The sequence below is a fragment of the Echinops telfairi genome, unplaced genomic scaffold (genome assembly GCF_000313985.2).
Source record: "Echinops telfairi isolate 266 unplaced genomic scaffold, ASM31398v2 ScPeMD7_2573;HRSCAF=3158, whole genome shotgun sequence".
Lineage (NCBI taxonomy): Eukaryota > Metazoa > Chordata > Mammalia > Afrosoricida > Tenrecidae > Echinops > Echinops telfairi.
Window position 1 is genome coordinate 3,695,940 of NW_022106471.1, and position 9,569 is coordinate 3,705,508.

A 9,569-nucleotide genomic window follows, 5' to 3' on the forward strand; every position below is an offset into this window, starting at 1 on the left:
GGGGGTCCCATTTCACAGATGAGAAAACCGATGTCTAGAATGGAAGTGCTTTGCCCAAGGGTTAAAGGCAAGATCGGTACTGGGGCCAGTGATTGAGTCAGTTTCCAACTGGCTAGGTTTACCCACGATACCAGGTCACAGCACTGTTCACACGGCCCTTTGGGGACTTTTTGCTTTGTGAATACAGACGTCAGGGTCTGCGTGAAGGGGATTCCGAGGGAACAGTTGGTAGCTTGGCACCCACAGCAGAATGGAACTACACCCAGAGCATGAGCTGACTGCCATAACCAGGGGGAGCAGGGCAACTGGGCTCTGCCCCCAGGGGTCTGGAATGTGACGTGGGTCCCTAGGCAGGCTTCCCTGAAATCAGACCCTGCCTTGACCTTGGTTAATTACCCTGTAGTTATTCACACAACTACATTCCTGCTGTCAGTGGCCCTGTGATGGATGTCAAGGCTGCCAATGAACACAGAGCAGCCCTAATCCTGGTGAGCTTGCCCTGAGGCTGGGCAGGATGTCCTATCGAGTCAGCATCATGGGAGGCCATCCTGATGCCCGCCATCGTTGTTGCCCTCTCAGTTTCGGGCCGTGGTGCCAACAGGCATTTCTTTTGGGACATCTCAGAGCTGGAGATGGCTCACATGGTCCCCATGCCTGGTGCGGGGCCCCACAGTGTTCCCTAGCGGAAGGTCTCCCTCCCACCGGCTTGATAATGATCAAGCCCTCCCAGTTGGAGCATGTTACCTGGGAGCTGTCCAGATCAAATGATGAAAACTGGCTAGGGTGTAGTCGCCTTCAATTACCGGCAGCCCATTAAAGGAGGACTAGCAAAGGCATTTCTCCCACTGGGCTCGGCTCATTGTTTTGCCAGCCTCTCTTCTCCTAACCTGCCTCGCCTCCACCTTTTTCTTTCAGGTTGAAACTCCTGGGGCCAGGACAAGCTGTAGAAGCCTTGAGTTTCTGATGCAGTTACTCAGGGTGGGGTGAGTGGTGGGTGGGGTGTGTGTGTGTGTGTGTGAAAGCTGCTTGGCTTTAGGAGGAGCAATGGGCTGGATCACCAGACAGGCCCTCTGCCTGTGGCCGGACACCCCGCGTCTCTCTGTCCCTTCACCTGGGAAAGCTGCTGTTTGCCCTTACAGGCGGTGAGCATTCAGCACAGGGAGCAAATGGGGCTCCTTTTAAAGGCAGGCAAGGGCTACAGCCAGAGCTTGCTAGGCAGGTGGCAAGTGCTCAGCGTGGACCTCCTTGGGAGGCAGTCCAAACCATCAGCTGCTCCGAGGGAGAAAGACGAGGCTTTCTGTTCCTGTAACGATTTCCAATCTTAGCAACCCACAGGGGGCAGTTCTACTCTGTCCCCCGGGGGATCGCATGAGTCAACATCAACGTGAGGACAGTGAGTTTGGTTTGAATTTGGGTCCTTCAGGGGCAATTCCTGATTTTGCATCAAGAGGGATTCTCTGGCTTGCTAGGTGCAACCCTGAAAGCCAGTTGCCCTTGACTTAGGGAGACCCACGTGTAGCAGAGCACAAGTGTGCTCAGTAGGGTTTTTCAATGACTGGGTTTCCAGGAGTAAATTACCAGGTCTTTCTTCCAAGGTGCTTCTGGGCAGACTTGGACTGTCAACTTTTCAGTTAGTAGCTTGATGTGTTAGCCTGCTAGGTGGGCCCATTGAGCCCTACAGCACAGGGGCTTGCACAGTCACCCTGTGGTTCTTAAATGTAGTCCCTGAACCATCATCATTAATATCACTTGAACATTTTCAGGGGCCATTCCATATCAAAAAGTCCTGCTGGTGTAGTGGTTGTAAGTTGGGCTGCTATCTTCAAGGTTAGCAGTTCAAAATCAGCAGCCACTGCGAGGGTGACAGACAGGGCTTTCTACTCCCATAAAGAGGTACAGTCTCAGACACTAACAGGAGGCAGTTCTCCATCCTGTAGGGTTGATATGAGACCGCATGGGCTTGATGGCAGTGATAGAGACCCTATCAGACTTCATGAGTTGTTGCTGCATCAATTTTACTCATGGCAGCGCTATTGGACAGAGGAGAGCTGCCCATAGGGTTTCTAATGGCTGTAATCTTTACCAAAGCAGACTGCCACTTCTTTCTCCTGGGGTACAGCCGGTGGGTTCCAACCACTGGTGTTTAACCATTGTACCAGCAGGCTATTTACACTAGATTTACAGAACTGCACTCTTCGGGGTGGGTCCCAGCAGTCTGTTATAGGAGGGACTTCCAGGGGATCCTGATACATGCTCATTTTTGAGATCTACTTCTTTCAATGCCTGAAACTCAAAGGATGGTGTGTGGGCCCCTGATTCAGCAGCTCATGGGAGCTTACAAGCAATACAGACTCTCAGGCCCCCTTCACATCCACGGAAACAAAACCTACCGCTAGAGAAGAGCCCCAGGTGATGCGAGGGCACTTGAAAGCTGAAGTAGTACGATGGTTCTCCACCTTGGCGGCACCTCAGACTCACCTGATGCCCAGGCCCCACCTTAGACCAATTAAATCAGAATTTCTTGGGGAAGTGCCCAGGGACTGGTGGTTTGGAAAGTCTCTCCGGCAATTCTAATATGCAGCCAATGTTGAAAGCTATTTCTCTGGACCACCATGGACTCCGCTGTGCCTGGTAGAAAAAAAAAAAAAAGAAGCAAAACAACCAGCCAATCACACAGAGACCAGAACAAAAATGGCATTGTTGTGCAGGGCTTCCTAACAATATGTAGGGCACCTTGTTGCTGGGGTTCCTGCCAGTTGATCTTCAGAGATACTCACATGAGAGAATAAGGTTTCCTAGTTTGTAATCTTTATGGTCTTGTCTTCTGTCGACGGCTGGGTGGATTTGAACCACCGAACTTTTAGTTAGCAGCTCACTGCCTAACCAGTGTACTACCATGGGCCCCAAAGTGTCCCATAAATGTGTCCTGTAGATGGGACATTACTGATCCCATCAGCATTGGGGAGCAGCAGGATAGGACTGTGGTTGCCATTAGAAACGATATATCTTGGGTGGGGTGGAGGGGCTACTACAAATCCGACCATTTTAAACAACAGTTTTATTGACCTGTGATTCACAGCCCACACAATTCGGTTGTTTGCATACATGAAAGATAATTATGCAGTCTTCACCACAATCAAATCAACTTTGGAACATTTTCTTCATTTCTGTACTCACTGTTATTAGCTCCCCAAATCCCCTCCACCCCAAACTCCCCCCCCACGATCTATTGTTCTAGTGACCATCTCTGGATTTACCGCTCTCAGTTTTCCTGTGAAGAATATCACATTCCCCCAGCAACAATCAAAAAACAAAATGCAGAGAAACCTCAATCTAAAGGAAAGCAAAACGTAATAAAACGAGAACAAACTGAAAATGGGAATGTGATCGCTTTCTCCGTGGGTCCAGATGAAGGTTAGAAAACCCGAAGTAGAAGTCCTTGGACAGACCGAGTGCTGCCTGCCAGGGTGGTATCGATATGGTGGGGTCGGGGCTGGGGGTGGCAGGGAGGAAACTGCTGAGAATGGCTAATTCTGGGTCTATGAGGGCAGAGTATGCCTCCGTTTTCAAATTCAGACCACCGGTACTTCCTAGAGCCTCATTGCCACTCGGTATTTATGTAGTACGCTTGCTCTTTGAGGCCACCTTAGCTGTCATTAGATTATTTCTTATGATGGCCTTGTGCAATCCATCTGCACAGAATGGATTCTTTCTCCCCTCTTTGGCTACAAAGAAGCCCTGGTGATGTAGTGCTTAATGCTTTGGCTATGGTCCCAAAGGCCAGCAGTTCCAACCCACCAGCCTCTTCTTGGGAGAACGATGAGGCTTTCTATTCCAGTAAAGAGTTACAGTTTCAGAAACTCACAGGGGGCAGTTCTACCCTGCCCTACAGGACCCCTCTGAGTTGGCATCGACTCAATGGCAGTGAGAGTTTTCGAGATGAGGAAACTGAGTCCCAGAAAGGTTGAGACTTCCTAATGGGACCAGTGGTTTAGTGCTGGGCTACTAACAGACAGGTTGGTGCTTCAAAACCACCTGGAGGTCACAGTCTTGGAACTCACTCGTTCCTCCAGGAGGAGCCATGCCCGACTCAGAAGGAGCTCCAGGACTCCTAACAACAAAACAAAGGCCAGTGAAGAAGAATCAGGCAAAGGGGGAAGCTGTGTTTTCTTGAGGTCCCAGAGAAGGGTCTAGAGATGTCACTTTTTCCCCACCACACTGGCACGTGCTCCCTTGGGGAGGTGTGTGGGGAGAGGAGGGTCCCCCACAAATCATCACAAATCCGGTAGGTGCAATGATACAGGGATAATACGTAAAGATTATAGTAAAGTCATAGAGAGCAAGAGATGAGGAGAGATGGAATTAATGGAGTCAGACACAATTCATGGTAGCATGCTCACCTCAGCCTCGCTTGGTGGTCCTCATGGGGAGAGCCCAGCCCCGAGAGCAGGAGAGAGCCCCAACTTTATTGCTAACCAAGGGTTAGCAATCTCCTTCGGGGAGCATGGTTACAGGTAACCACACGTCACAGGAAGGGGGAGTACAATAGGTATACGAGATGGGCGGAGCCTAGATTCATGATGGCAGCCTAACCTTGGTCATCCTAGGGAGGGTTTGACCTCTCTGGTGTCTCCTGCAAGGAAACAGACAACTACTATCCTCATCAGAAGGGAGTGGGCCCTATTTGTTGTGGGATAAACAGTGGTGTCTGCTTGATCTAGATGGCTGATAGCTCTTAGGGAGAATCACCCCTGATCTACTCCTGATGACCTCCAAGTGTATAGTCATTCACAACAGCTAAGTTTGGGAGACAACTTTGGAGAAATCCTTCTGTTTCCCACAGAAGTGGAGACTCAGGCCCCCTGTACCCATCAGGTGCTTCGTGTTCCTGCTAGGCTTCTGCCTTCAGCCCTGAAGGTGCTGGCTAGGAAGTGGGGCTTCCTGGGAGTCTCCCAGGAAGGCACTGAAAAATAAACTGTTTAGCTCATTACAAAGTCTGACTGTTGTGTAGCTGGCTGGTGTGTGTTAACAGTTCCCTCTCTCACACCCGTTTTTTGTCCTGGTGCAGGAGGAACATATTGTAATTATGCTAATCATGCTGGCTGGGCAGCCGGAGGCCAGGCGTGAGGGACCCTCCTCTCCCTAATTGTTTCCCTCTCCCAGAGCAGTTGGCTTGCTGTGGAGTCCCCAGACAGGCAGGCTGGGCTGCAGAGAGACACGAGCAGGGCTTCCTGCCCTGGGGCTGCCAGATCCACCTGGTTGGCAGGGAGGCGGGGTCGGAGGGAGAACTGCCAAGGATGGGTTGACTGGGGAAAGGGACTTTCCGCTGTTCTCTTTGGTGATTGGCCCTGGGCGAGATTGTCAAAGGGCCCAACATCTCTGGTGTTTTGGGCCTCCTCCTAGTTCTGCTTTTTCTTTCTCTTTTTATCTCCCTTCTCATGTTCTTCCTCTTCCTCCATTTCCCTCACCCCCACCCACTGCCTTGTCTGAACCTCAGAGTACCTGGTGTTCTCTGGGTGTTTGGAATTTGTGGGCAAACAAATTAATTTACATACACACACACACAAAGATTAATTAATAGATAAAGATATATATGTGAGTGTACATATATGATGGAGCTTTGTTGGTACAGTGGTCACAAATTGGCCTGTGATCTCTATGGTTGGCAGTCCAAAACCACCAGCAGCTCCAGAGCAGAAAGCCTGGCCTTTCTACTCCCACAAACAGTGACAGTCTTGCAAAGCCACAGGGTGTTGCTATGCGTGAGCATTGACTTAATAGCAGTGAGTGAGTGTGTGTGTGTCCATATATAGCCATGTAGAAATATATACATAACGACAGACACAAATGGTTGGCAGTTCAAAACCACCCTGTGACACCACGGAAGAAAGGCCTGGGAATCTAGTTCTGTCAGATTGTTACTAGGGAAAACCTTACAGAGTGTACTTCTGCTCTGAAGACCGTGGGACCACCGTGAGTCAGAATTGACTTGATGGCTCATGGAAAGAAAAATACAGATAGAAAGCTAGATATCGGTGCCCTTAGTGGTAGAATTTCTCACCCTTTCTGTAGGAGACTTGGTTCAACTGGCCGATACACCTCATACACAGACACCACCTTCATTCGGCGGAGGCTTATGGGTTGCTGATAGGTTTCAGTGGCGCTTTCAAACTAAGACACTGGGAAGAAATGCCTGGTGATCGATATCCAACAGCTAGACCGAGAAAACGCGGTGGACCACATCAAGTACAGTTCATGACTGATGATGGCAATGACACATGACTGGGCAGTGCTTCATTCTGTGGTGCGTGGGGGCCACCTTGAGCCAGGGGTGACTTAGCGTTAACTAGGACAACAGTCACAGTTATAGACATAGATATAGACGTAGGCATAGACGTCAACATCATCTTGTATAGAAAACGTAAACGACAACTTGTAAGAGGTGGCAATGCTTAACCCACGGACGAGTGTGAACACAGGAGTGAGCTGCTTTGGTCCAGGAGGTCTCGTTGGTGTTCTTTGTATACGAGTTTGACCACGTTTTATAGGGCAGCCTGAATCATGCCAGTTGTTATCTTAGGGGCTACATTGGGGCAGTCAATAGCTGAGCAGGTCCAGACGGACTCCAAACTGTCTGTGGTTAGAGCTGTGTAGTGGCTTCACGACTCTCCACTTACATTTAGTTTTCTTCATTTCCACTGGTAGCTTCATATCCAAGGAACGTGGCAGCGCAGTGGTTTAAGACTCAGCTGCTAATCACAAGGTTGGCGGTTTGAACCCACCAGCTGCTCCACAGAAGAAAGATCATCTACTTCCACACAGAAGATCTGGAGCCTCGGACGCCCCGGGGAACAGTTCTACTTTGGCCCATGGGGCATTTCTATGAGTCAGAATCATCAGCTCAGTGGTACCCAGCAGCAGCAGCAGCAGCAATAGCTTCATGTCCAGCTGTCAGAATGACCACGGAAGGAGTTCTCCCTTGTTCTTGTCCTTCTTTCCTCTGGCGTCAGTAGGTCTTTATAGCTGCAAAGGATTCCAGGGAACTGCTAAATTCAGTGCAACTGGCTCTTGGGTTTTATTTCTTGCCTTGTTTCTTCTAGAGTGAAGCTTATGATTCAATCCAAAATGTCCCAGCCTCCACTAGACCAGTTGATGGTGAGCCCACTACGGAATGAAACTAAGGCCTGACCAAACCCTGAGACCTGGCTTCCAGAGGAAATAGCAGGTTAGGGTCCCGAGAGCCTCTGGTCACAGCATTCTTGTCAGCTGCTCAACACATAACCTTGTTCTACATCAATTGCTCTCTAAATACATTTTATTTAATATAGATTGTTGATTTATTAACACAGAACCATCAGCATTGTAAGTCATGTCTGGTGAAGCGAAGTACCATGTCTCCTTTCTCTGTGAAGCACATCTGGTTTTTGACTTGGCACACTGGACAAGCAGCACATCAACACTAGACTTGAAGTCCGTGCTGACCAATGGAACCCAGGGAAGGAACGGATGTGTAAAACCCAAAAAAGAGGCAGTAAGCAGACCCTGAAAGAGCATCCTTGTCGATAACACTAATGCTAAAACAGAAGGTAGACTCTTGCCTTCTGTGAAGACAGGTGGAAACTCGCGCATTGGAGAGAGTCACATTTGTCGGTGCTCTGCTCCTGTCGGCAAAGGACCACGGCGGCGTGGTGAGTTGATTTTGGTTTAGTGAATCGGAGAAGTCACCAGCACGGGCTGTGCGCATCACGAGGCTGGCTGCAAGTACTTCAGGGGCTCTTGTCTGTAAGTCATGGGCTAGCGGGTCCCCAGCCAGAGGCTAGGTTTTCGAGGAGTGGGGGGCCAGGCACAGAGACAGAAAACATGCACCACAGATCATCTCACTTTGGGGGTGCATCTGGCCTGCTAGACTTTAGCTCACGCTGTATTTTTCTTTGCCCTGACTCTTTTTTTCCATCTTTTGCTGTTCCTTCTCCCTGCTGCCTCCCGCCTGTTTTGATTTACATAAGATTTGCCTTCTCTCATATTTTCGACAACTTAAACATTTCTGCCCTTTTCCCCACCACTACGTCTACAGTTTTATTATAATTTTCATCATCTGGTTATTGGTTTTTCAAAACAAGAAAGCAAACAGAGCCACCTCGCCAAAGCCTGATTTCTGGGGAGCGGCGGGTGGACTTGAACCACCAACCCTGTGGTTAGCTGTCCAACACTTATCCAATAGTGCCATCGCTACTGAGGTGGGATGCGATTAAGTGGAAAATCAAAATACAACACATCATAAAACACGGCCAAATAGCATCTTGTCATTATTTTCAGGAAAATCGGATGGATGCATTTTTCTGAAACAAAACCAAACCCCACGGGGACAAGTCTTTGCTTAGCTGTTTTTTGTCGCATTTTAGCTGAGGGTAAATTTGGGTGCCAATGTGAAACGCATACCTAAAAGAAGCAATGGTTCAAGAATGTATAAGTCAAGACAGTTTGGGCGGTGCTGTGGGAGAAAGACGAAGCTTTCTACTCCTGTAAAGGTTATAATCTCAGAAGCCTACAGAGGCAGTTCTACCCCGTCCGACAGGGTTGTTATGAATTGGAATTGACCCAATGACATTGAAAGTTTTTTTTTTTTAATGCTAGTAAACAATCCCCAAATCCCCATGGCACAACACATACATGTCTATTTTTAATCTGTGCAAATTTCACTGGTAGGCCTGTGTCGTGGGTCTCCAGGAAGCTCCGTTCAAGGGCTCGAGATGACTAGCATCTTTCTGCGATACTGTCTGGAACACCTGTCTTCCATGTAAGCCACTGAAGTTGGGAAGAGCATTGAGGACCAGCTCTGACATGCTCCAACCCTGAAGTGACACACACCAGACCTGCTTGCACCTTACCGGTCATAACGAGTCACAGAACTCCCCCAAATAGAAACAGCCTGAGAAATGTCGGGGGACACATGGATAAATGGGGAGTGGCCACATCTCTTCTGCAAAGCATTCAATGTGACCAGATGCGATGTTAAAAAGGTCTCATTTGTCAATTGCTAATTACCACTATCTGCCCAGTGCAAGTATTTCTGAGACGCTTGCAGAAGGCGTGGATTGCCGGAAGGGGCGATGGCCCAGGTGGAGCCACCTGAGCGATGCTAGCTCAGGTTGCTGGGTTTAAGTGGACAGGCTTGCCAGAGACCTCCTAGCATCAAGGAGCCCTTGTGGTGCAGTGGGTTACACGCTGGTCTGTTAATTACAAGTCCGGCAGTTCAAATCCACCAACCACTCCAAGGAAGAAAGATGAGTCTGTCTGCTACCAGAAAGAGCCCCAGTCATTGGGAATGCTGAACTGCAGTTCTACCCTGTTCTATAGCATCGTATGAGCCGGAATTTACTGGATGGCAATGGGTTTGGTTTGGGTTTTCAGCACCTCAGGGAGTTGATGTGGTTGCCTTAGTAGGAGACCATCCGATACTTGCCTCTTCAAGGCTTTGCATCTGTTCGGGTCCCTTTGGGTATGGGTAATCGATCCCAACTTATGGCTACCCCATATGTACCAGAGTAGGGCAGTGTTCTTTTTTTTTT